Genomic DNA, 27,250 nt, shown 5'->3' with positions numbered 1-27,250 from the left:
GTGTCCTGACAACTCCACATGGAAAAAACCCAAACGTCAGGATTGAACACACATCAGAGAATGGTGTGCGGCAGCCATTCTACAAGCTGCATCATTGTGCAGTCATTAATTTCACTAACTGGGTCTAATGCTCCAAGAGTGCAAACACATTGCACTTTCCCCTTCATTAAAATGCTGCCTGTGTGTTTCTGGCTGGCAAGAGTATGCAGAGCTCATGCCAGTCCCTTAATGGCTGCCGGGAGGTGAGGAAAAGCCTGAGAGTACAGTCTCCCCTGCAGCTACAGCATCATCGCAATAGGCTGCCATGGAGTTGAGGGAGAGCAAGGTGGGCAGTGGGAGGCGGAAACCTCTACTCCTGGCATATTTTGAACAAACCACCCTCTCCAACCTTATTGACCATGATCTCAATGTGCACTGTTCCTGTGGCCTTACAGTGATGGATATAATATAATACAAGGAGTTCTTTCAAAAGTAATTATTTTTTGGAAAATATCAACGACTTTATCCGCTCAGGGGATCTCCCATCCACTGCTACCAACCTTATAGTTCCCACACCCCGCACTTCCCGTTTCTACCTCCTCCCCAAGATCCACAAACCTGCCTGTCCTGGCCGACCTATTGTCTCAGCTTGCTCCTGCCCCACCGAACTCGTTTCTGCATACCTCGACACTGTTTTATCACCCCTTGTTCAATCCCTTCCGACCTATGTTCGTGACACTTCTCACGCTCTTAAACTTTTCGATGACTTTAAGTTCCCTGGCCCCCACCGCTTTATTTTCACCATGGATGTCCAGTCCCTATATACTTCCATCCCCCATCAGGAAGGTCTCAAAGCTCTCCGCTTCTTTTTGGATTCCAGACCTAATCAGTTCCCCTCTACCACCACTCTGCTCCGTCTAGCAGAATTAGTCCTTACTCTTAATAATTTCTCCTTTTGCTCCTCCCATTTCCTCCAAACTAAAGGTGTAGCTATGGGCACCCGTATGGGTCCTAGCTATGCCTGCCTTTTTGTTGGGTTTGTGGAACAATCTATGTTCCGTGCCTATTCTGGTATCTGTCCCCCACTTTTCCTTCGCTACATCGATGACTGCATTGGCGCTGCTTCCTGCACGCATGCAGAACTCGTTGACTTTATTAACTTTGCCTCCAACTTTCACCCTGCCCTCAAGTTTACCTGGTCCATTTCCGACACCTCCCTCCCCTTTCTAGATCTTTCTGTCTCTGTCTCTGGAGACAGCTTATCCACTGATGTCTACTATAAGCCTACTGACTCTCACAGCTATCTGGACTATTCCTCTTCTCACCCTGTCTCTTGCAAAAACGCCATCCCCTTCTCGCAATTCCTCCGTCTCCGCCGCATCTGCTCTCAGGATGAGGCTTTTCATTCTAGGACGAGGGAGATGTCTTCATTTTTTTAAAGAAAGGGGCTTCCCTTCCTCCACTATCAACTCTGCTCTTAAACGCATCTCCCCCATTTCACGTACATCTGCTCTCACTCCATCCTCCCACCACCCCACTAGGAATAGGGTTCCCCTGGTCCTCACCTACCACCCCACCAGCCTCCGGGTCCAACATATTATTCTCCGTAACTTCCGCCACCTCCAACGGGATCCCACCACTAAGCACATCTTTCCCTCCACCCCTCTCTCTGCCTTCCGCAGGGATCGCTCCCTACACAACTCTCTTGTCCATTCATCCCCCCCATCCCTCCCCACTGATCTCCCTCCTGGCACTTATCCGTGTAAGCGGAACAAGTGCTACACATGCCCTTACACTTCCTCCCTTACCACCATTCAGGGCCCCAAACAGTCCTTCCAGGTGAGGCATCACTTCACCTGTGAGTCGACTGGGGTGATATACTGCGTCCGGTGCTCCCGATGTGGCCTTTTATATATTGGTGAGACCCGACGCAGACTGGGAGACCGCTTTGCTGAACATCTACGCTCTGTCCGCCAGAGAAAGCAGGATCTCCCAGTGGCCACACATTTTAATTCCACATCCCATTCCCATTCTGACATGTCTATCCACGGCCTCCTCTACTGTAAAGATGAAGCCACACTCAGGTTGGAGGAACAACACCTTATATTCCGTCTGGGTAGCCTCCAACCTGATGGCATGAACGTTGACTTCTCTAACTTCCGCTAGGCCCCACCTCCCCCTCGTACCCCATCTGTTACTCTTTTTTATGCACACATTCTTTCACTCTCCTTTTTCTCCCTCTGTCCCTCTGAATATACCTCTTGCCCATCCTCTGGGTCACCCCCCCCCCCGGTCTTTCTTCCCGGACCTCCTGTCCCATGATCCTCTCGTATCCCCTTTTGCCTATCACCTGTCCAGCTCTCGGCTCTATCCCTCCCCCTCCTGTCTTCTCCTATCATTTTGCATCTCCCCCTCCCCCTCCAGCTTTCAAATCCCTTACTCACTCTTCCTTCAGTTAGTCCTGACGAAGGGTCTCGGCCTGAAACGTCGACTGCGCCTCTTCCTATAGATGCTGCTTGGCCTGCTGCGTTCACCAGCAACTTTGATGTGTGTTGCTTGAATTTCCAGCATCTGCAGAATTCCTGTTGTTTTTATTTTTTGGAAAAGTATGTACATGAAATACAAAACAGTGCTTGGCTTTCTTTCATTCAGTATTTTTCAGTCTATGTATTTAAAGATCAAAGATTAGTTTTATTTGTCACAGGCACGTTGAAACTTACAGTGAAGTGCATTGTTTTGTTGCAAATCAAGCCAACAGAGATTGTGCTGTGCAGCCAGCAAGTGTTGGCAGGGTTTTGGCACCAACATAGCATGCCCACAACTCACTAACCATAGCAGTACGTATTTGGAATGTGGGAGGAAACTGGAGCACCCAGAGGAAATCCACGCGGTCATGGGGAGAACGTACAAACTCCTTACAGACAGTGGTAGGAATGGAACTCCAATCTTAAAGTTGGCCGCTGTGCAGTGTTGCACTAACTGCTGCACTACCACGCTGCCGTATTTGTAGTGTGACTCTATTTATGTCAATAGCCTCCTCTAGATGATACAAGACTTCTGTTGTTTAAGGCTCTTTAACACAGGATCTAATTTCTAGTGAACTGCAGTCCATCACTAGAAAGACTTCTCTTTGGCTAAAACAGTGAATACCTCAGCACGTACTCCAGCAGCCTGGAAGTGCCAGTCAGCAGCATCTAGTTGGATTGGAATAGCAACGAACTGTGGGAAGTGCACACGTGAGTCTTCCCAGCTGCACTTCGTGCTTGTCTCAGTGTCTTGATGCATCCTTGGGTAGATCAGTAGCTGCTTGGGATAGACCTGGAGAAGGGCCCTTGCATCCTTTTCCAGACCTTCTTTGCGTATCCACAAAGCGGCGGGAAGCCATCTCATCCTCAGTGCAGCCAGCCTGAGGGCAGTGAGCGTTGGGAGTGGCATTCCAACTGTGCAGGAAGGAGTCTCTGATTCTTGTTGCCACCATGTGCCTCATGGCAAATACTAACAAATATGAGATGCAAGGAATTCTACAGTCTTTACTTCGTGATGAAGCTAAGGAAATTTGGCCTGTCCCCTAAAACCCTCACTAATTTTTATAGATGCACCGTAGAAAGCATTCTTCTAGGGTGCATCACAACCTGGTATGGAAGTTGTCCTGTCCAGGACCGGAAGAAGCTGCAGAAGATCGTGAACACAGCCCAGCACATCACACAAACCAATCTTCTGTCCTTGAACTCACTTTACACTGCACGCTGTCGGAGCAGTGCTGCCAGGATAATCAAGGACTCGACCCACCCAGCCAATACACTTTTCATCCCTCTTCCCTCCGGGAGAAGGCTCAAGAAACTTGAAGACTCATACGGCCAGATTTAGGAACAGCTTCTTTCCAACTGTGATAAGACTGCTGAACGGATCCTGACCCGGATCTGGGCCGTACCCTCCAAATATCCGGACCTGCCTCTTGGTTTTTTTTTGCACTACCTTACTTTCCCTTTTCTATTTTCTATTTATAATTTAAATTTTTAGTATTTACTATCGATTTCTACTCCAGGGAGCACGAAGAGCTGAATCAAATATCGCTGTAATGATTGTATGCTCTAGTATCAATTGTTTGGTGATGATAAAGTATAAAGTAAAGTAGAAAGATGCTGGAAATCTGGAGACACACACACACACACACACACACACACACACACACACACACACGCACGCACGCGCGATCTCATCAGGTCTGGCAGCTCCTGTGGCCTGTTTCCCTCCATCGATGCTACCTGACCTGTTGTGTTCCTCCAGCACTTTTTTGTGTTACTTATGAATAAGCCTCCCTGTTCTACTGACCACTCTGAGTCTTGTACTTCCCTTGGTAATATCCTTTCTCTGACTGTCCATCATTTGAACTTTCAGCATCATGAGTGATGTTTTTACTCCTCCTCATGGTGTGGTAAGAGGTAAATATTTACCTCCTCGATTGTGGTTCATGACCAGCTTCTGATTAAGAAATTACAGTCTAACATGCATTCTGATCTTATTTTTCCTATAAACAAATTCCTACTAAATTATCTTGAAATTTTGCTTGCAAGATACAAGATTTTAGTATATAAACTCACAGATCTGTCTGGGCTATTCCATTCTGCGAGTAAGGGTCTGGTTGTAAAAGTGGGTGAGATGTGCACAAGGACCAGATTAGGGCTTCAAACCAAATATTCAGGTGCATTAAGACCATAGGTGCACTGCATTTGCTCATTCACCTCAACAATGATTGAAGAGGCTGGACTCGTCTTATCTAAAAGCTTTCAACAGTAATCTTCTGCATCTGGCAAGAGAGAGCAAAGTTCTAACCTGATATTGCTACTTCCAGGAATGAGTCTACTCTGTTCGATTGTGAGATATGATAAACACATTTGTTCTGTCCGCCAAGTTTTATAATGAAATATGGAGTTTTTTTGTTTCAGGAATATAGTGCTTTCCCAAGATTTTTAAGGAATAATAGAACATGGAACATTACAACACATTATAGGACCTCAGCCCTTGAGGTTTTATCAGCCGACTTTAAGTTCAATCTAACACTTCCCTCTGACATAGGCCTCCATTTTTTCTGTCATCCATAATGCTTATTTAAGAGTTTCTAATGTGTCCCTAATATCTGCCATTGCTTGTCCAGAGGAGTTATCCTCAAATAAGAAAGAAGGAATGAAGTTTTTATTTAATGGTAATACCAACTTTTCTGTTAAGTAAAGCAGCAATGGGAGAATTTTATAAGCCTATGATCCTCACCTTATAATAGTTAATTGTAGTTACTCATGTACAGAGCAGAACATTATTTTAGATTTCAGCAGTTTTTGCACATTTGACATCTTGTTTACTGCATACAAGAAAGCTGTTGACAAGCCTCGGGCCAGGAGAGCGAATGGATAGTTGATGTTTCGGCTTGAAACTTTTGATCTGGACACTTGAAGGGTCTTAACACAAACTGCTGACTGTCCACTTCACTCCACGGACACCGCCTAACTCACTGTTCCTCCATCTGCAGTCTCGTGTTTCTCCAAGAAGGCTATTCAGCCCACAGAGTCTATGCCAGCCCTTAAAGCAATCCCGTTAGAACCATTCCCTCACTTCTTTCACTGTGTTTTCTCTGTCACACCTTCTCCTTTCTCACGCCAATCTAAACTGGAAGCAATATGGCATGAAACCTATGACAAACAAGCTTAATTCACACTTGTATAGTCATCTGTATTGTAAAGCTATTGTGATGATTACTTCCTAATGTTAAGCAATGGTCTAATCCGTTGTGGCATAAATTTTTTCAAGAATATTAGATATATTGGGGTGGCACGGTAGCATAGTGGTCAGCACAATGCTTTACAGTACAGGCAACCTGGGTTCAATTCCCCTCACTGCCTGTAAAGTGTTTGTACGTTCTCCCTGTGACCGCGTGGGTTTCCTTGAGGTGCTCTGGTTTCCTCCCACAGTCCAAAGACAGACCGGTTGGTATGTTAGCTGTTCATTGTAAGTTGTCCGGTTAAATTGGAGGATTGCCAGAGGGCCAGAAGGGCCAATTCAGCGCTGTATCTCAATAAATAGTAACACTCTTTAAAAATGAATGCATTACTGTTGAAGGAAAAAACAGGATTTTTAGAAGAAAACGTATCAAAATGTCGGGACTTGGTGATTCAATCTGATGTCATGGAATCATAACAAAATGTGGAGAGCATATCGGTTGATCTTTTACGTCCCTATGGTGAATTAATTCATTCCAGAGATTAAATGATTTCCCTGGGTATGTATTATCTTGGCTGGCTGTTCTTTGTCTAAAAACTTTTCAAGTAAATGTCTGCTGCAGGAGACACCCATTCCTTGCTGAACTGACTCACATCTGTTGATCTGTTTGCATCAGAGAGTCTAGCAGCAGATGCCAGGGTTGGGCTTCTGATTTAAAAACTCCCACTGCCGCAGACCGGGGGCCTGCTTGAATCTCTTGTTTTGGGAAGCAGAAAAATATGTGCTGGAGTTGTATAAAATAATGGAACTGATTGTGACATCTTCCATGGACAGCATCCACGTGGCTATCCTTATGCAGCCATATTAAAAATGATCAGTGTATTAATAGCACACTGATTCAAAAAATACTGATTAAACCATTTTTTTCACACCTCCAACATTCTTTGTTGAAGATGGTTTCTGAAAAGAAACAGCGATACTGGGCAAACTTCCTAGAAGAGACACTATTAATTACAACTGACACTTCCTTTGAGATCTCTCTGTCTCCAGCTCAGGACATAAAGTATCCACCAGTACATACCATAAACTATCCACCAGTACATACCATAAAGTCACAGTCTCTCACAGCCTCCTTGACTACACCTCCCGGCAGCCTAATAAAAATCATTGGCATTGTTTGGATAAATTCAAGAAAGGCACTCTATAAATGTGGTTTGCTTTCTTTTAAGCAGTTTTTTTAAATAAATGTCAGCACTTGAACGAAGTCCAGACCTTTTCCATGTGAAGGCCCTCCATTCACATTATCAGGAATAGGCCCTTTGGCCCTAACCACCTACTATAATATTCTGGGTCCAGGCTGACCTTTCGCCTTCCAGTATTGTAAAACATAGAACAGTATGGCACAGTACAGGCCCTTCAGCCCACAATTCTAACCCTTTGCTCTCACACAGCTATTTTTCTTTTATCCACGTGTATCTCTACGAGTGTCTTAAATGTCTATAATGTACCAGCCTCTACCACCAACCCTGGTAGTGGGTTCCAGACACCCACCACTCTCTGTATCAAAAGACTACCCCTGATAGCTCTCTATACCTTCCTCCCACCACCTTAATTTTCACTGTAGGGGTCATGTTTTAGATTTCCCTCAGTGACCTCAATCATAGTCAACCGGGTGGGAAATCAGGCTCAAGGCAAATAAGGCTTGACAGGCCATCCAGAAAACCCAAACATTTACAGAATTATTGAATCATACAGCACACAAATAGACCCTCACGGCTCACATTGTCGAAACCAACGCAACGCCTAGCCACGTGAATCCTGTTTGCTGGCATTAGGTCTTTTATACTTCCGCTTCTTTTCTATCCTTGTACCTGTACAAATCCTTTTGAAATGCTGTAATTACACTGAACAACCATTTTTTTCCAAAGTGTTGCTTCCTCAAAGATTCCTTTTGTTTATGTAGACAGCTTAAGACTGAACACAAATATAATTTCTGACTACCTGTATCACTAGCAATTTGGAGAAACAGGAAATTAACTTTTATTGAATGTAATGTGAAAAACGATCTACTACTTTCCCGCCATATATAATGAATAAACTCTTCTCAGGCTTCCAGCCGGGTACAAGTATTGATTTTAACCAGTGCTTTCATGACAATCTCTGACACCTTCATCAGGGATGATGCCTGTGCATGTCTAGTCCAGTTGTCAGTCCCTCCTGATTCGTTCATCCTCATCCAATCAGGTTTCTATTGTCCCACATTGCTTACAATTGAATTTCAGTTCTTACTGCGAGCGAGACCTTTGCCTTTGTTAATATTCTTTTCCTATAGTTTTATTTCAATGACATCCTTCATCAGGTGGTCCTCCCAAAGGCCAATGGCACAGCACAGTAGTTTAGTGCCATCGAAGTCAATCTATAGCTACTGTAAATGCAATGTTTTGCTCCTGCCAATTTCTCCAGGTAACCCAAATGGATACACCTCCCATGTTTCTTGAAGCGTGTTTCCACGCTGTGTCCCGTCAGACCCATATACACTGCTCCACATTCACAGGGGATCCTGTAAATGCCAGTTGTCCTGAGACCTAGGTCATCTTTGACCCGCATAAACTGTAATTTGAGCTTCCTTATGGGTTTGTGATGGTATTAAATCCGGTATTTCTTCAGGATCCTGGCGATCCTTCCTGAAACTATGGAAATATAGGGAAGACAGGCAGTCATAACGGGTTCCTTCTCTGTTAGGTTTCCTGTTTTTTTCTGTAGGCCCTTTTAAGGGCCTGATTGATTTTCTTCACCTTGTAGCCATCCTGTAGGATTACCGTGTGTAATTGTCTTATTTCCTCGAGCAGACTCTCTGGGTCCGCTCTCCTAACATAGAGTGGATCTTTCTACTTTGATTAGCCATGCGAAAACTATTTCTGATCCAGAGAGTGTCTGCGAGGAAACAAAGTGCTTATGCATGACGTTCCAACAGAAGCATCAGTTAAAATTGATATCTATACCTGGCTGGATGCCCCACAGAAGTTTATTCTATGGTGGAATTCTTCGTTAAGATGGAGAGTGACATAGTTAATTCAGAAACAAAGGTTCTGAACTTAAAGAAGGGTAACTTTGAAGGTATGAGACGTGAATTAGCTAAGATAGACTGGCAAATGATACTTAAAGGGTTGACGGTGGATATGCAATGGCAAGCATTTAAAGGTTGCATGGATGAACTACAACAATTGTTCATCCCAGTCTGGCAAAAGAATAAATCAGGGAAGGTAGTGCGCCCGTGGCTGACAAGGGAAATTAGGGATAGTATCAATTCCAAAGAAGAAGCATACAAATTAGCCAGAAAAAGTGGCTCACCTGAGGACTGGGAGAAATTCAGAGTCCAGCAGAGGAGGACAAAGGGCTTAATTAGGAAAGGGAAAAAAGATTATGAGAGAAAACTGGCAGGGAACATAAAAACTGACTGTAAAAGCTTTTATAGATATTTGAAAAGAAAAAGATTGATTAAGACAAATGTAGGTCCCCTACAGACAAAAACAGGTGAATTGATTATGGGGAGCAAGGACATGGCAGACCAATTGAATAACTACTTTGGTTCTATCTTCACTAAGGAGGACATAAATTATCTCCCGGAAATAGTAGGGGACAGAGGGTCCAGTGAGATGGAGGAAATGAGGGAAATACATGTTAGTAGGGAAGTGGTGTTAGGTAAATTGAAGGGATTAAAGGCAGATAAATCCCCAGGGCCAGATGGTCTGCATCCCAGAGTGTTTAAGGAAGTAGCCCATGAAATAGTGGATGCATTAGTGATAATTTTTCAAAACTCTTTAGATTCTGGACTAGTTCCTGAGGATTGGAGGGTGGCTACTGTAACCCCACTTTTTAAAAAAGGAGGGAGAGAGAAACTGGGGACTTATAGACCGGTTAGCCTAACATCGGTAGTGGGGAAAATGCTAGAGTCAGTTATCAAAGATGTGATATCAGCACATTTGAAAAGCAGTGAAATTATCGGACAAAGTCAGCATGGATTTGTGAAAGGAAAATCATGTCTGACGAATCTCATAGAATTTTTTGAGGATGTAACTAGTAGAGTGGATAGGGGAGAACCAGTGGATGTGGTATATTTGGATTTTCAAAAGGCTTTTGACAAGGCCCCACACAGGAGATTGGTGTGCAAACTTAAAGCACAAAGTATTGGGGGTAAGGTATTGATGTGGATAGAGAATTGGTTGGCAGACAGGAAGCAAACAGTGGGAATAAACGGGACCTTTTCAGAATGGCAGGCAGTGACCAGTGGGGTACCGCAAGGCTCAGTGCTGGGACTCCAATTGTTTACAATATATATTAATGACTTAGATGAGGGAATTAAATGCAGCATCTCCAAGTTTGCGGATGACACGAAGCTGGGTGGCAGTGTTAGCTGTGAGGAGGATGCTAAGAGGATGCAGGGTGACTTGGATAGGTTAGGTGAGTGGGCAAGTTCATGGCAGATGCAATTTAATGTGGATAAATGTGAAGTTATCCACTTGGGTGGCAAAAACAGGAAAACAGATTATTATCTGAATGGTGGCCGATTAGGAAAAGGGGAGGTGCAATGAGACCTGGGTGTCATTATACACCAGTCATTGAAAGTGGGCTTGCAGGTACAGCAGGCGGTGAAAAAGGCGAATGGTATGCTGGCATTCATAGCAAGAGGATTCGAGTACAGGAGCAGGGAGGTACTACAGCAGTTGTACAAGGCCTTGGTGAGACCACACCTGGAGTACTGTATGCAGTTTTGGTCCCCTAATCTGAGGAAAGACATTCTTGCCATAGAGGGAGTATAAAGAAGCTTCAGCAGATTGATTCCTGGGATGGCAAGACTTTCATATGATGAAAGACTGGATCGACTAGGCTTATACTCGTTGGAATTTAGAAGATTGAGGGGGTATCTTATTGAAACGTATAAAATCCTAAAGGGATTGGACAGGCTAGATGCAGGAAGATTGTTCCCGATGTTGGGGAAGTCCAGAACGAGGGTTCACAGTTTGAGGATAAAGGGGAAGCCTTTTAGGACCGAGATTAGGAAAAACTTCTTCACACAAAGAGTGGTGAATCTGTGGAATTCTCTGCCACAGGAAACAGTTGAGGCCAGTTCATTGGCTGTATTTAAGAGGGAGTTAGATATGGCCCTTGTGGCTAAAGGGATCGGGGGTATGGAGGGAAGGCTGGTACAGGGTTCTGAGTTGGATGATCAGCCATGATCATACTGAATGGCGGTGTAGACTCGAAGGGCCGAATGGCCTACTCCTGCACCTATTTTCTATGTTTTTATGTTATTCATGAATGTAATGGGTTTAATTGCATATTGGTGCTGATGCTTTGTAATAGTTCATCTAAACTAAAAATGTTCTGTTGATGAACTTTGTTTGTACTCAGTGTCTGAGGCTTCTGACTTCTGTGTCCAACAATAATTAGCCAGTACTGATGGATTCCAGTTGCCCTGATACCGTTTCACCATGACCGCAATGTCCTGGTGAAGCCTTTCACCATGCTCATTACAGACAGGACCAAGATTTACAGGGAAGAAGTCTGAATGGGAATGCAGAAAATAAATTTTTAGTGACATGTTGGACTTCATGGTTTTGTATCTTTGAAGGATGTTGTTAACCAGCTGTACATAGTTTGGTGCTCTGTAGTTGCCAAGAAAATTTTCAACAACATCCCAGAAGGCGTTCAATGCAATTTTTTCCAGTCCCATTACAAGTTCTTCAAATTGCCTGACATTGATGATCTGTTTGATTTGTGTGCAAGGCTATAGACAAACCCTGCTCCTCAGTGTCTAGGGAAACCCCACAACCAGCCAACTACGTAAGCCAGTTTATGTGGAGGCTGCGTAAGCGTCCAATTCACAGATCAGACAGAACACCATAAGCGGTTAAATGGGTACTCTTTATAAATCTTACTGCGATCATCGGTTAACAAAGAATACACTATGAAAGAATAAAACAAAGAAAGGCGCCAAAGTTCGAATAGCGTTTTAAAAGTCAGTGCACCTAAGGTTTCGTTGGAGCTCAGTATCCCGCAGAACCTCGACCCTCCAACCTCGGCCTCCGACGACCTGCACGGGACCAGTCCTCGGGTGGTCGACCAGAGCACCTCCGAATGCGACCTTCCTCCGTCTTCTCCACCTGAAAAACCCGCCAAACCACACGATCCCCAGCCATATGAGACAGAATATCACCCACAAAAAGAATAACATGGTCTTCCCCTTATCAATAATATAACCCAAACAAGCAGAGAGAGAGAGAACTCCTTACATCGCAGTCATTATTACAGAAAAGCCATTTTATATAACATACAAAGAAGCCATTTTAGACACCTCAGCAGCCAGTGCAACCAGGACCCAGTTATATGTGGGCCAACAAAAATGCCTTCTATAAACTTGGCATCAGTTAATCTGACTTGAATTATGAATTGAAACAACAAATATAGACAATTTGAAAAAAATGGTGCATGATAGGGAAATTTCGTAGTGATTTTCATGATCAGCAGCCGAAAATCCATAAAATAAGACCATAAGATATAGAGGTAGAATTGGGCCATTCAGCCCATCGAGTCCACTCTGCCATTTCATCGTAGTTGATCCCGCATCCTACTCAGCCCCATACAGCTGCTCCCTCACCATATTCTTTGATGCCCCAACCAAGCAGGAATCTATCAACTTCTGCTTTAAATATACCCATGGACGTGGCATCCACTGCAGCCTGTGGCAGAGCATTCCCCAGATTCACCACTCTTTGGCTAAAAAAAAAATTCCTCCTTACTTCTGTTCTAAAAGGTTGCCCCTCAATTTTGAGGCTGTTCCCTCTGGTTCTTGTTACCTCTACCAGAGGAAACATCCTCGCCACATCCACCTTATCTAGTCCTTCCAACATTCAGTAGGTGTCAATGAGATCCTCACACATCCTTCTAAATTCCAGTGAGTACAGGGCCAAAACTGCCAAAAGCTCCTCATATGTTAACCCCTTCATTTCTGGAATCATCCTCATGAACCTCGTCTGGATTCTCTCCAAAGACAATACATCCTTTCTGAGATAAGGGCCCAAAACAGTTGACAATACTCCAAGTGTGGCTTGATTAGTATCTTACAAAGCTTCACGCCTTCTGAAATGCTATCTAAGTGACATTCACGCCCTCTCCTTTGTCCACCCTGCTTGTTACTTCCTCGAAAAATTCTAACAGATTCGTCAGGCAAGATTTCCCTTTCAGAAACCATGCTGACTTTGACTTATTTTATTGTTAATCTCCAAGTACCCCGAAACCTCATCCTTGATAATTGACTCCAACACTTTTCCCAACCACTAACTAGCCTATAATTTCCCCTCTTTTGTCTTCCTCCCTTCTTAAAGAGTGGCATGACATTTGCAATGTTCTAGTCCTCCAGGATCACGCCAGAATCAAGTGATTCTTGGAAGATTGTGATCAATGCATCTGTTATCTCTTCAGCAACCTCTTTCAGGTCTCTGGGATGTAGTCCATATGGTCCAGGTGACTTATCCACCTTTGAGTTTGGCCAGCACTTCTCCCTTTGCAATAGCAATGGCACTTACTCCTCCTCCCCAACACTCATGGACCTCTGGCATATGGCTGGTGTCTTCCTCTGTAAAGACTGAAACGAAGTACTTATTAAGTTCATCTGTCATTTCTTTTGTCCCCATTACTACCTCATCAGCATCATTTTCCAGTGGTCCAATATCAACTCTCACCTCCGTTTTACACTTTATATAACTGAAAAAACATTGAGTATCCTGCTTTATATTATCAGCTGGTTTGCCCTCGTATTTCATTTTTTCCCTTCTTATAGTTTTTTTAGTTGTCTTTTGTTGAATTTTAAAAGCTTCCCAATCGTCCAATTTCCCACTCTCTTTTGCTAACTTATATGCCCTTTTCCTTGGCTTTTATGCAGACCTCAACTTCCCTTGTCAGCCTACACCTGCCATTTGAAAACAACTTCTTCTGTGGGACATATCTATACTGTGCCCTGTGAGCCATTCAAAAAAGCTTCAGCCAACTCTGTTCTCCCGTTATCCCTGCCGGTATCCCTATCCAATCCTGAGCAAGCACCTCTCTCGTGTCTCCCTTTGTTTTATTACAATACTGATACATGTGACTTGTGCTCCTTCCTCTCAAATCATAATTGAATTCAATTATATTATGATCACTATCTCCTAAGGGTTCCTTTACATTAAGCTCCTTAATAAGATCTGGGTTATTATACAACACCAAACCTAAGATAGCCTTTCCCCTAGTAAGCTCGAGCATAAACTTCTCTAAAAAGCTATCTTGTAGGCATTCAACAAATTCCCTCTCTTGCGATCCGACTTCAAACTCATTTTCCCAATCCCCTTGCATACTGGTCCCCCGTTACAATTGTGACATTACCCTTATTACATGCCCTTTTCCGTTCTCTTTGCAATCTTGGCTACTATTTGGAGGCCTATGTATGATTCCCATAATGGTATTTGTTTACCTTAGCAGTTTCTTAACTCCACCCACAAAGATTTGACATGCTCTGACTCTATGTCACCTCTATCTAAAGATGCAATTCCATCTCTTACTAACAGAGCCACACCACAACCTATGCCTTCCTGCCTGTCCTTTTGATACAAAGTATACCCTTTGATGTCAAACTTCAAACTATGACCTTCGATCAGCCAAGATTCTGTGAGGCCCACAACATCATACCGACCCATGTCTAATTGCACCTTATTGCAAATGCTACATGCATTTAGATACAGCATCTTCAGTCCTGCATTCTTCACCCTTATGAATTTTGCCTCTGTGTTACAACTTAAACTCTGCAGTTGTACCCAATCATTGGCTTGTCCTTCCTTACATTCATATTACATCATCTACTTGTAAACCTGCTGGCTCATCCTCAGCTCTGTCATACTGGTTCCCATCCCCTGACATATTAGTTTAAACCACTCCCAACAGCTCTAGTAAACCTGCCTGCAAGGATATTGGTCTCTTTGGATTCAAGTGCAATCTGTCCCTTTTGTACAGGTCACACCTGCCCCAGAAGATAAAACCATAAGTATTCAGGAAGAACAATCTTTGTTGTCTAGTGTTGTCTATCTTTATTAGCTCCTCTGGTAGCTTATCCCAGATATTTATCACCCCCTTTAAATTAAATTTCTTCCTCACTTTAACCATGTGCTCTGCAGACTATCTGTGCCCCTCATAATTTTATAAACCTCTTTTTGGTTTCCTGCATTCTAGTGAGAATAAATCCAGCTTGTCAAATCTCTATTAATTACACACCCTCCATTCTAGGCGACATCCTGGTAAATTTCTTCTGCACTCTATTGCCTCCTTGATATCATGTAGCAAGCAAAACTGTACACAATGTTAGAGATGTTAGAGTGGATTCACTTAATGGAGAACGCCTGTGCATGACTTTGTTTAATGTGGAAGGCAGATGCATGGGTAGCCACCACATGGTCCTCGACAGACTGGGGATCAGGGTCCAGTGGCATGGGGTTCAAGATGGTTGGCGACCCTTCACTGTCATTACGATGTGTCATCATCTTCCACCGGCTCTATCCTTCAGGTTGGATCGTTCTTTTTCCGGAACCTCCCCCTTAATCTTACAGCCATAGATTACCCTACCAGGAGCTAAGCTGAGATCTCAGGAATCCACAGTCCACCACGGTAAGGTGATGATCCAGGGAGAAAGTCCAAATGTAGTGTGTGGTCTATCCAGTGTTTTGTCTAACAGCAAAATAATGTCTCAACTCTTGTACGCAGTGCCTTATGACAGCAAGCATGCCATTTACCTTTTTTACCACCTACACACTTGCGTCACCTCTTTTAGGGAGCTGTGGACTTGCATCCAAAAGTCTCTCTATAATTTTACAAGTTACAGTGTTCCCTGTGGATGGGTTGGAATGTAAAATCAGCTGGAGGAGAAATAGACCCAACAAGTGCAGAGAGAAACATCCCTCAGGAAATATTAATTTCCTTCTGAGTGAAGCAGTAATTTACTTGTACTTCCTCCGGTTCAGAGTTCACAATGTAATCTTCTCTTCATTCGAGAAACCCAAGGCAGTCCACCTTCAGGTGCCGCCCTGAGTTTTAGTTGCTTGACACTTTAGTTCCCCTTCCCACTCTTCCCTCATGCACCATTACAACAAGCACCATTCTCTCTAAACACGGTAGCATAGTGGTTAGCACAACACTTTGTAGTACCAAGTGACCTGGGTTCAATACCCACAGCTGCCTATAAGGAGTTTGTACGTTCACCTGTAACGTGGGTATTCTCCAGATGCTCTGGTTTCCTCCCAGATTCTAAAGACCTACTAGTTGGTGGGTTAATTGGTTATTGTAAATTGTCCCATGTGTGGTGATATGACATGTCAGAACGTGACTGGAGAGAGTTCTGAGCATGGGCAGAAATGATAGAATGATGGAGAAAATGGTACTATAAGAAACGTGGTTTGGTTGTTGCTGTAAATAGAAGTTCTATGTCTTTCAGAACATGATTCTTTATTAGTAACCCATGGTACGTATAAATATAAAGAACGCAACACCATGATTAGGCTTGGATTAAATTGGGGGATTGCTGGATGGCATAGCCCAAAATGCTGGAAGGGCCTATTCTGAATAAGTAAATAAGCTGCATGGGTGCGTGGTCGCGCAGTAACTGAAATGCCCCTACGCACTTAGCGTTGTTGCCACACAGCTGGCATTGGACACGGCTAGAAAAAGTTCATGAAATGTGAAAGATTTTCCTTGTGTTTCATTATATCCTTCAATTAATAAATAAAATAAAAAGTATGTGATTTTTCAATTTTCATCCTAATGTTTATAGTATGCATTTACAAAAACAAAACATTTAAACCACCATGCAGTTTTCATGCTGCGTAGAAGTTTCCTTCTCAGAGCAATGGTTGGACCATGCAGCTGTAAAAAAAAAATTACAGGCAATGTTGACAACAAGGGAAAGCATATGCTTAAGTACAACTTCTTCACCTCCAAACTATGTGACCTGCTGAACCCAATATTGAATGCTTCACCTTTGGGTATCCTGCTGTTTCTTTCTGTGTGAACGAGATCTGATCACTTCCAGCAGTCATCTGTGATTTTGGTTCTGTTCATTTTTGTGGTCAAGCCTGCTGAGGTATGCCCGATGGCCTGAATATTAGCAAAGCCTAACATAGACAAAGAAACATAATCTGCTTCTAACTGCCATAATAATCCATCTACCCCATCAGAAATATTTTCTTTGTTCTACTCATCCCTTTGCCACCTTCTCTGCATCTGAAAACTAGTTAATTTTCTCATTCCCTTTTAGGACAATGACTCTCAGACCAAAGACTGTTAATACTTAATACTGTTTTTTTCTCTTCACTGGTTAGGTCCTTCAGCTGATTTCAATTCGTTCATCAGGCAAGATTTTCCCTCAAGGAAACCATGCTGACTTTGTCCTATCTTGTCCTGTGTCACCAAGTACTCCATAACCTCATCCTTAACAATTGACTCCAACTTCTTCCCAATCACTGAGGTCAAGCTAACTGGTCTATAATTTCCTTTCTGCTGCCTCCGCCGCCTTTCTTAAAGAGTGGAGTGACATTTGCAATTTTCCAGTCCTCTGGCACCATGCCAGAGTCCAATGATTTTTTTTTAAAGATCATCACTAATGCCTTCACAATCTCTACCACTACCTCTTTCAGAACCCTAGGGTGCAGCTCATCTGGTCCGGGTGACTTTTGTACTGTGAGATCTTTCAGCTTTTTGAGCACCTTCTCCCTCGTAATAGTAACTGCACTTTAGAACATAGAACAGTACAGCACAGTACAGGTCTTTCGGCCCACAATTTTGTGCCGACCCTTAAACCCTGCCTCCCATATAACCACCCACCTTAAATTCCTCCATATACCTGTCTAGTAGTCTCTTAAATTTCACTAGTGTATCTGCCTCCACCACTGACTCAGGCAGTCTTCTTTCATAAACTACAACATCTGGCACACTGCCAATGTCCTCCACAGTGAAGACTGATGCAAAATACTCATTTAGTTAATTTGCCATCTCCTTGTCCCCCATTATTATTTCTCCAGCCTCATTTTCGAGCAGTCCTCTATCCACTCTCTTCTCTCTTTTATTTTTTACAAAGTTGAATAAACTTTTGCTATCAACTGTGATTGTGTTTGCTGGCTTGTTTTCATATTTCATCTCTTCCCTCCTAATGATTCTGTTAGTTGCTCTCTGTAGGTTCTTAAAATCTTCCCAATCCTTTATCTTCCTGCTATTTTTTGCTTTGGTATATGCCCTCTCTTTTGTTTTTACATTAGCTTTGACTTCCCTTGTCAGCCATGGTTGTACTATTTTGCCAGTTGAGTATTCATTTTTTGGAATATATCTGTCCTGCACCTTCCTCATTTTTCCCAGAAACTGAAGCCATTGGTGCTTCTCTACCAAGCTCCTCATCCAACCCACAGGAACCAGGGAGTTCCTGAAGTTGAATGACTCAGCTGTCAACTTTCCCCCTTTTTCCAATAGTTTCTTCCCGGCATGTCTCACAGGGACACTAGATTTTACCGTCACCAGGGGCATCCCCAGCTTGAAGGTGACCTCCGTCTTCGTAGTGTTCCTGACGATCACTGCCATCCTGCTTGCCTGTACAACCAAGGGCTTCTGCAGTTCGGGCTTCACCAGTACCTCAGCAGGAAATCCCAACTCCCTCTCATGGTTCACTAAGAGGGCTTCGCCCTCAGGCACTCCGGGAAATCTGGGGGACCCCATCACTCTCACTGTTTCCCCGGGCCATACTACCATTGGCTTCGACTGGGTGAACCACACAGTTCCTCACGTAAATTTGGTATCCGGCCCAGTGCAGCCACACACTTCCTCAAAGCAGCTCGAAACCCCGGGTGCACGGACAATGTCCCCAGAAAGCTCTTGCCAGCCTTCTCCTTGCAGGCCCCCATGAGCCTCCTCACAAGAGGGGTGTTGGCCCCCACCAGAACTGAAATGCTGCCCTTCTCAGTGAGGTCCGGACAACCAGCACCAATGTATCAAGGACATCAGACACTCCCACATCGGCCTCCGAGAACTCCAGCTTCACTGACAAATAACCGTCGTATGGATAATCACTAGCACTAAGACCCCAGATCTCCAGTGCCCTGAATGGTGTCAATGGTAAATGCTTCAGATAATGGTCGTAAAACAAATGGTACAACAACGTGACCTGTAACCCGGTGTCGAGCATGGCTTTAGCATAAATACCCTCTATCCATAGTGACACATTGGAGCATGGTCCCAGTAAGCCTTCAGGAATAGGGTCTTTCGCTTTCGGGGGTTCCTTGGTATATTGCTGGGAACGTGTTTCCCCAAAGATAACAGGCCGTTCCCTCACTGGGTCTCCTCTAAGTTCTCCCAATGACTCTCTCTGCTTAGGTACCCAGGGGCTCACTCTCCCTCTCACGTGACACCGGCTGCTAGCTGCCCTCCGCATTGTTCGTCCCCTTAGGGGTTCCGCCCCCTCCTCCGTCAGCTCCATCATATGGGGGGGGGTCACACCTGCTGATAACAGCCGAGACATCTCAGTTCTCAACTCTTGCCACAATCTCCTCAACCACTCCCCGGGGTAGGCTATCTGTGGTTACTTCACCGCAGGGGATGACTACCGAGGACTGTACCCTGCTGACGGAGTCCTCCCACGCCTCTGATGTGTCCTCCTCCTCCCGTACCTCTCAGATCAGAGAGAAGGTGGCGCATTTTACGAGACTGCTGGAGACCCACAGCAATCAGGTCCCGGGACTGGAGGCCCCTGGCTATCTGGTCCATTCTTAACTGATCCACCTCAGCCGCCTGAATGACCCTTCTGCGCCGCAAGCAATTTAGCTGCCTCTCTAGCTGAAGAATGTAAGCAGAAAGCTTCTCCCCCTTCTCCTGACGTACGTTTTGAAACCCTGGCACGAGCTCCACTGGGCTTCGTGTCGGGCCAAAAGAGCTTTCCAGTGCTCACAGGTAATCGCTCATGGTTGCTAGGGGATACCTCAACCTGGTGGCTCTCCCAATGTCAGCAGCCCGCCCACTCAAACTCTCAGCCAATCTCTGTCGCTTTACATCATCAAAGCACTGCCAATCATCTAACAACTGAGAGGTCTGCTTCACCCACGTCTCATACTCCTCCTCCCCTTTAGGGGTGGGCGTTATTCCAGAGAATAGGCGGAGCCTGCTGTAGCAGGGACTTTAAACTTGGGCATTTTTCCAATTATTCACCAGGGAGGTAAGGGTGGATACTACCTCAGAATTCTCACTCTTCCCTGGGGACGGGGACTAATTAGATATTCCAAATCTGACCACTCCTTCCTCTCACCGCTCAAAAATGATAGAACCCCGTCTTTGAACTCTCCGGTCCCAGCTACGGGGAACTCGATTTGTGATTCGGCCCGCTCCATCACCGCTACGTCAGCACTGGTCTGCATTAAAACGAGAGCTGCGCCTGCCATCTTATCAAACTTCAGCCCTCAATCGCAACTTTAACAGTACTTAATAGGCAAATTAACAATTTATCCGGAGTACAAATATCTACCCCACTGGTTCAATGCTCAGAGTAATCATACAGCATACAACGAAATCAATCCTGAACGAGCCCCCACAATTGTAACCCTCAGGTTCGGCTAGCGGCTCACTCGAGGGAAAGACAGCCTCTGGCCCGGCCAAACTTAAGAAATCTTGTTTCGGTGGATGTGTTCACCTGTTACAAATCAGTTCCACGAAATAACTAACAGTACACAATATGGAATTAAATGATTGAGCTTTATTATTCTTAATTTCACAATAGGGTTAGTAAAGAAACAAAAAAAGCCCCATTCTCATGAAACAGTCTATTTTGCAATGCTGGAGCTCACAGTTTTCCTGTCGGATCGTCCTCCCTCGAGTTACTCCCCAAGCGTCGACCCCCGACCGCGTTTCAAGTCCACTCTGTCCTGCAGTCTATGACTTCCCCATTCTGGCATCTTCTCTCTCCATCTTCTGCTGAACAAAAGCCCGTGAGTCCCTGCTCTCAGCCCCACAGGAAAGAAACAACATGCCTCTCACTGAGTGGCGCACATTCAAAGCCCCCGTTATCTCTCGTCATAACACAGACATTGCTGCTACAGAGAAACCATTACATTAGCAGTGAAACCTTACAGCGCGTTACACATTTATCTGTCAAATCATCCTGTTTCTACCCTCACTAGCATGTGGCACAGGTAGCAGTCCAGAAATTACTACCCTGAAGGTCCTGCTTCTCAGATTTCTGCCTAGCTCTCTAAATTCTCTCTTCAGGACCTCATTGCCTTTCATTCCTATGCCATTGGTACCAATACCTACCAAGACACCTGGCTGCTTTCTGCTTCCTGTCTAAAATGCTGTGGACACGATCTGAGATGTCCCTGACCCTGGCACCTGGGAGGCAACATAACATCCGGGTGTCCCATTCACGTCCTCAGAATCTCCTGTCTGTTCTTCTGACTATTGCGTCCCTGATCATTAACTCTCCCCTCTTCTCCGTCTTTCCTTTCTGCACCACAGACCCATGCTCAGTGCCAGTTACCCGGTTTCCGTGGCACTCCCCTGGGAGATCACCCCTCACAAAAGTATCCAAAATGGTCTACTTATGATTGAGGGGAATGGCCACAGGGGTGCTCTGTGTTAATTGCTTATTTCCATTTCCATTTCCCCTGACGGTCACCCAGCTACTCACCTCTTGCAACTTCGGGGTGACTACTTCCCTGTAACTCTGATCGATGATCTCCTCACTCTCCTGTACAAGCTGAAGGTCACCCAGCTGCTGCTCCAGGTTCCTAAAACGGTCTTCAAGGAGCTGCGGCTGGATGCACTTCATGCAGATGTAGTTCCTCTGGAGACTCTGGATCTCCCAGGATACCAACATCCGGCATGAAGAATACACAACGGCCATTTACTACACTGTACAGCAAGACAGAGAGGAAAAAGGGAACCTAACAGAAAGTTACACAGAACCAACATCTTCGAGCTGAAGCCTCCTTTGAGCCAAGGCTTGACACTCCTACTCTCACCACTGACCTACTCCCGACAATGGTCGCCCCACTTGTCCCTTCTGTACTTTTATTTAATTCTCTGTGCTCTGGTCCCACCACTGATAGGGCCTCTGGAATGTCTGAATGCCCGCAAAGCTCTCCTTTTAAACAAACGTCGCCGAACTGTGAGAACCCTGGAATGCCCTGACTCCTGCGATCTCTCCTTCTGAACAGGCGTCGCCGACCTGCGAGAAACCTGCCAGATGCTGTGCTCTGCTTCCTCTGCTGATTGGACCTCCGGAACCATAGCTCCCATAAGACTGGTGAGTGGTAAATATTGCACCTTTGTTAAAGAAGGGAAATGGGAATAATCCACATAATTATAGGACGGTGAGCCTCACGTCAGTGTTTGGGAAGCTAGTGAGATGATACTAAGGGATATGATTTATTGGAAAGGCATGGCCTGCTTAAGGACAATCAGCATGGATTTGTGTGTGTCAAATCATGTCTTATGAACTTCATTGAATGTTTTGATGAGGTGACAAAGGTGCTTGATGAGGGTAAAGCAGTGGATGTTATCTCCATGGATTTTACTAAGACATTTGATAAGATCCTTCACAATAGGTTGATTCAGAAGGTAAAGATCCAAGGGATTCAGGTGGAGTTGCGTTTGGATTCAGAACTGACTTGTCCATAGAAGACAGGGGGGGAGTGGTGGGAGGATGTCATTCTGACTGAAGGTATATGACCTGTGGTGTTCCTGAAGGATCAATGCAAGGACTTAGGTTGTTTGTGATATCAACGCTTTGGATGAAATTATGGATGAGTAGATTAGTAAGTTTTCAGATGACAACGAGATTTGTGGAATTGTCGAAAACATAAAGGCCTAGCAAAGAATACAGCGCAATATAGATCAGTTACAGATATGGCCAAAAAAATTGAGTTCAATTCAAGCAAATATGAGGTGTTGCACTATGGGAGGTCAAATGAAAGGAGAAAGTATACAGTTAATGGTAGGCCCCTTAATAGCACTCCGGTACAGAAGGATCTGTAAGTGAATGAAGTGGTAAAAAGGCTTGCTTGCCTTCTTTAGTCGGGGTGTTGTGTATAAGTCACATAACAGCTACAGTATATAAAACTTCAGTCAGACCACACTTGGAGTATTGTGTGAAGTTCTAGCTGCCCCATTACGTGAAGGATGTGCAGAGAGTGCGGAAGAGATTTACCAGGATGCTGCCTGGATTAGAAGGTACGAGCTATAAGGAAAGGCTTGACAAACTCAGTGTCCCACAAGGATCTGTTCTGGGACCTCTAACTTTTCGTGATTTTTATTAACGACCTGGATGTGGGGGGTAGAAGGGTGGGTTGGCAAGTTTGCAGACGACACAAAGGTTGGTGGTGTTGTAGATAGTGTAGAGGATTGTCAAAGATTGAAGAGAGACATTGATAGGATGCAGAAGTGGGCTGAGAAGTGGTAGATGGAGTTTAACCTGGAGAAGTATGAGGTGATACACTTTGGAAGGACAAACTCCAAGGCAGAGTACAAAGTAAATGGCAGGATATTTGGTAGTGTGGAGGAGCAGAGGGATCTGGAGGTACATGTCCACAGATCCCTGTAAGTTGCCTCACAGGTAGATAGGGTAGTTAAGAAAGCTTATGGGGTGTTAGCTTTCATAAGTCGAGGGATAGAGTTTAAGAGTCGCGATGTAATAATGCAGCTCTCTAAAACTCTGGTTAGGCCACACTTGGAGTACTGTGTCCAGTTCTGGTCACTTCACTATAGGAAGGATGTGGAAGCATTGGAAAGGGTACAGAGGAAATTTACCAGGATGCTGCCTGGTTTAGAGAGTATGCATTATGACCAGAGATTAAGGGAGCTAGGGCTTTACTCTTTGGAGAGAAGGAGGATGAGAGGAGACATGATAGAGGTGTACAAGATAATAAGAGGAATAGATGGAGTGGATAGCCAGCGCCTCTTCCCCAGGGCACCACTGCTCAATACAAGAGGACATGGCTTTAAGGTAAGGGGTGGGAAGTTCAAGGGGTATATTAGAGGAAGTTTTTTTACTCAGAGAGTGGTTGGTGCGTGGAATGCACTGCCTGAGTCAGTGGTGGAGGCAGATACACTCGTGAAGTTTAAGAGACTGCTAGACAGGTATATGGAGGAATTTAAGGTGGGGGGTTATATGAGAGGCAGGGTTTGAGGGTCGGCACAACATTGTGGGCTGAAGGGCCTGTAATGCGCTGTACTATTCTATGTTCTATGTTCTATGTTCTAAACTTGGGTTGTTTTCTCTACAGCATTGGAGGCTGAAGGAGACTTGGTAAAGCCTTTTTTAAAGTATAAGAGGCAGAGATAAGGTTGTCTGTCAGAAATCTTCCACCGGGTAGAAGTGCCGAACACAGGAGGACATGCTTTTGGAGTTAGATAAGGGCAGTTTAAAGGTGTCATGGGAGGCAAATATCTTTTTACACAGAGGGTGGTGGGTCCCTGGAATGGGTTAGCTGGGTACCAGTGGAAGCAGACAAGTTGATAGATTACACAAGAGTATGGAAAGAATGGAGATATAGGGATAATTCACAGGAAGAGGACATTTAATCTTATCTGACATCAAGATCGATACAAAATCATAGGCTAAGTGTTCTGTCCAGTGCTGTAGTGTTCTATGTTCTATTTCCAGCCAATCAGCCAATATGGTTTATTTTCCATGATGCTTTATAATGCAGTATGATGGGTAGGGGAGTGGGAGTGAGAGGAAAATTATATTGAGAGACCGTGCTGAGTCTTTTTAATCTTGAGGAGCAGTATCTCTTTATTTCAATCAGTTATTTGGCAGCGAGCAAGCTACCTTTGCACGGATATTTTGGGAAATAAAAAATAAAAGCATGGGAATAAAATGAACGAATAAAAAGAGAGACGGGTCAGGAAATGTCAGTGGAAAAAAAAACAAAGCCGACTTTTCATCAGAATGAATGAAATTGAGGAATAAAGGATGCATTTAACAGAATATTACAGGGAAGAAAACACATGGCACATAATTAGAGAACAGTTTTCAGAAACCAGGCCCAAAGTTCCTAGAGGCAGCAGTGAAGGAAAATGATATGACATGATAATGTTAAGAAAAATAATACTTATCTAACATCAAAGAATAAGCACTTCTTTTTACCTATGAGATTACAAAGTACTCTTGCTTATCCCTAGCCAAAAGAAAGAACTATTTTAGGCTTGCATAACTTCAACTTTGATCATCACAAATCATTTTGATATTTTACTTTAAAAGTATTGCTTGCTTTTAGAAAGGGCTCCTTTACAATATGGGTTGTTTGCTCCAGTTCCTTACGTAGCCATGCCCTAACTTGGTTCTGTATCTAAACACAAGAGATTCTGCAGGTGCTGGGAGTCCAAAGAAACACATACAAAATGCTGGATGAGCTCAGCAAGTTGGGCAGCATCTACGGAGGGGAATAACAGCTGAAATTTCCAGCCAAGACCCTTCATCAGGACTGGAAAGGAGGGGTGGGGGGGCGGTGGAGGAACCAGAATAAGAATATGTGGGAGGAGAGAGGAAGGAATACCAGCTGGTGAAACCGATTGATGGGATTTTTGGGGAGGGTGAATGAAGAAAGAAGATGGAAGGTGATACGTGAATTAGATAAAGGGCTGAAGAAGAGGGAATGGACCATGGGAGAAAGTGAAGGAGGAAGGGCACCAGAGGGTCAGGTGAGGAGAAGAGTGGACCAGAATGGAGAATGGAAAAAGAAAGAAGGGGGAGGTGGGAAGGACTGTAAGTGACACTTTGCCTGCTAGTCTTTTGGGGTAATCTACAGTATCCAGTAATCCTGGTGCAGCCTTCTCTGCATTGGTGAGACCTGATATAGATTGGGGGATCATTTCATTGAGCACCATCACTCTATCCGCCACAAAAGGTGGGATTTCCCAGTGGCAACGCATTTCAATTCAATTTTCCATTCCCATTGCAACATTGTTCCACAGCTTCCTCTACTGCCATGATGAGGCCACGCCCACACACAGGTTGAAGAAGCAACATCTCATAATCCATCTGGGTAGCCTCCAGCCTGATGGCATGAAGATCAATTTCTCCAACTTGTTTAGATACAGAACCAAGTTAGGGCATGGCTAGGTAAGGAACTGGAGCAAACAACCCATATTGTAAAGGAGCCCTTTCTAAAGCAAGCAATACTTTTAAAGTAAAATATCAAAATGATTTGTGATGATCAAAGTTGAAGTTATGCAAGCCTAAAATAGTTCTTTCTTTGGCTAGGGATAAGCAAGAGTACTTTGTAATCTCATAGGTAATGTTTTTCCTCTGTCTTCTTCTTTTTCCATTCCATTCTGGTCTTTGCCTCTTCCACCTATCACCTCCCAGCTTCACATTGCATCCACCCACCCCCGTACCCTCGCACCTCCCCCTCACCTGGTTCCACCTATCACCTCCCAGCTTCACATTGCATCCACCCACCCCCGTACCCTCGCACCTCCCCCTCACCTGGTTCCACCTATCACCTCCCAGCTTCACATTGCATCCACCCACCCCCGTACCCTCGCACCTCCCCCTCACCTGGTTTCACCTATCACCTCCCAGCTTCACATTGCATCCACCCACCCCCGTACCCTCGCACCTCCCCCTCACCTGGTTTCACCTATCACCTGCCAGCTTCACATTGCATCCACCCACCCCCGTACCCTCGCACCTCCCCCTCACCTGGTTTCACCTATCACCTGCCAGCTTCACATTGCATCCACCCACCCCCGTACCCTTGCACCTCCCCCTCACCTGGTTCCACCTATCACCTCCCAGCTTCACATTGCATCCACCCACCCCCGTACCCTCGCACCTCCCCCTCACCTGGTTCCACCTATCACCTCCCAGCTTCACATTGCATCCACCCACCCCGTACCCTCGCACCTCCCCCTCACCTGGTTCCACCTATCACCTGCCAGCTTGTACCCCTTCCCCTCCTCCACACACTCAACCTGAAACATGGAGTGTTTATTCCTCTCTAAAGACGCTGCCTGATCTGCTGAGTTCCTCCAGCATTCTGTGTGTGTTGCTCTGATTTTACATCTGTTTCCTTTGTGCCAATGGGTAGAACAAATTTTTAATCAAAGATCATCTGTGTTGATAATCTGAATAACTTTCATGAAACCATAACATAGCATACAGGAAATGGGCAATACATACATTGTTCTGTATTTAGTGCATGTGAGTCATTGCACTTTCTTTAAAGGTCATTCACTAATGTGGGCTTTGCAGGCAAGCCCATCATTTTTATTACCTAATTGCCTCGGAATAGAGGGGCAAGTGAAGCTATTTTGTGGATATTTAACTGGGCCTGACCCTCCTTTGAAGGTTGACTCTTCTTTGAAGTACATTAGTGAACCAGATGGATCTTGAGATGATCTGGCGGGCTTATTATCATTTGCTTTTTACTTCAGGTTTCTGGAATTGAATTTAGAATCTACAACTACTCAGGTGGGACTTGGAACTCCTGTTTCAATGTCCATAGTC

General features: G+C 44.6%; 1 long non-coding RNA gene across 1 annotated transcript in view; it reads left to right on the top strand.

Annotated features, from left to right (window-relative positions):
* Positions 1–21,881: 21,881 nt before the first annotated feature.
* Positions 21,882–27,250, top strand: part of LOC134359168 (uncharacterized) — a 36,869-nt gene continuing 31,500 nt past the window's right edge. The window contains exon 1 of the long non-coding RNA XR_010021055.1: positions 21,882–22,042. This is a non-coding gene — a long non-coding RNA (uncharacterized LOC134359168). The remainder of the gene's footprint in view (positions 22,043–27,250) is intronic.

Source organism: Mobula hypostoma, chromosome 20 (assembly GCF_963921235.1).
Source record: "Mobula hypostoma chromosome 20, sMobHyp1.1, whole genome shotgun sequence".
In the NCBI taxonomy this organism is placed as follows: domain Eukaryota; kingdom Metazoa; phylum Chordata; class Chondrichthyes; order Myliobatiformes; family Myliobatidae; genus Mobula; species Mobula hypostoma.
Note: the sequence above shows the minus strand (reverse complement) of the source record. Positions and strands in the feature narration are given on the sequence as shown.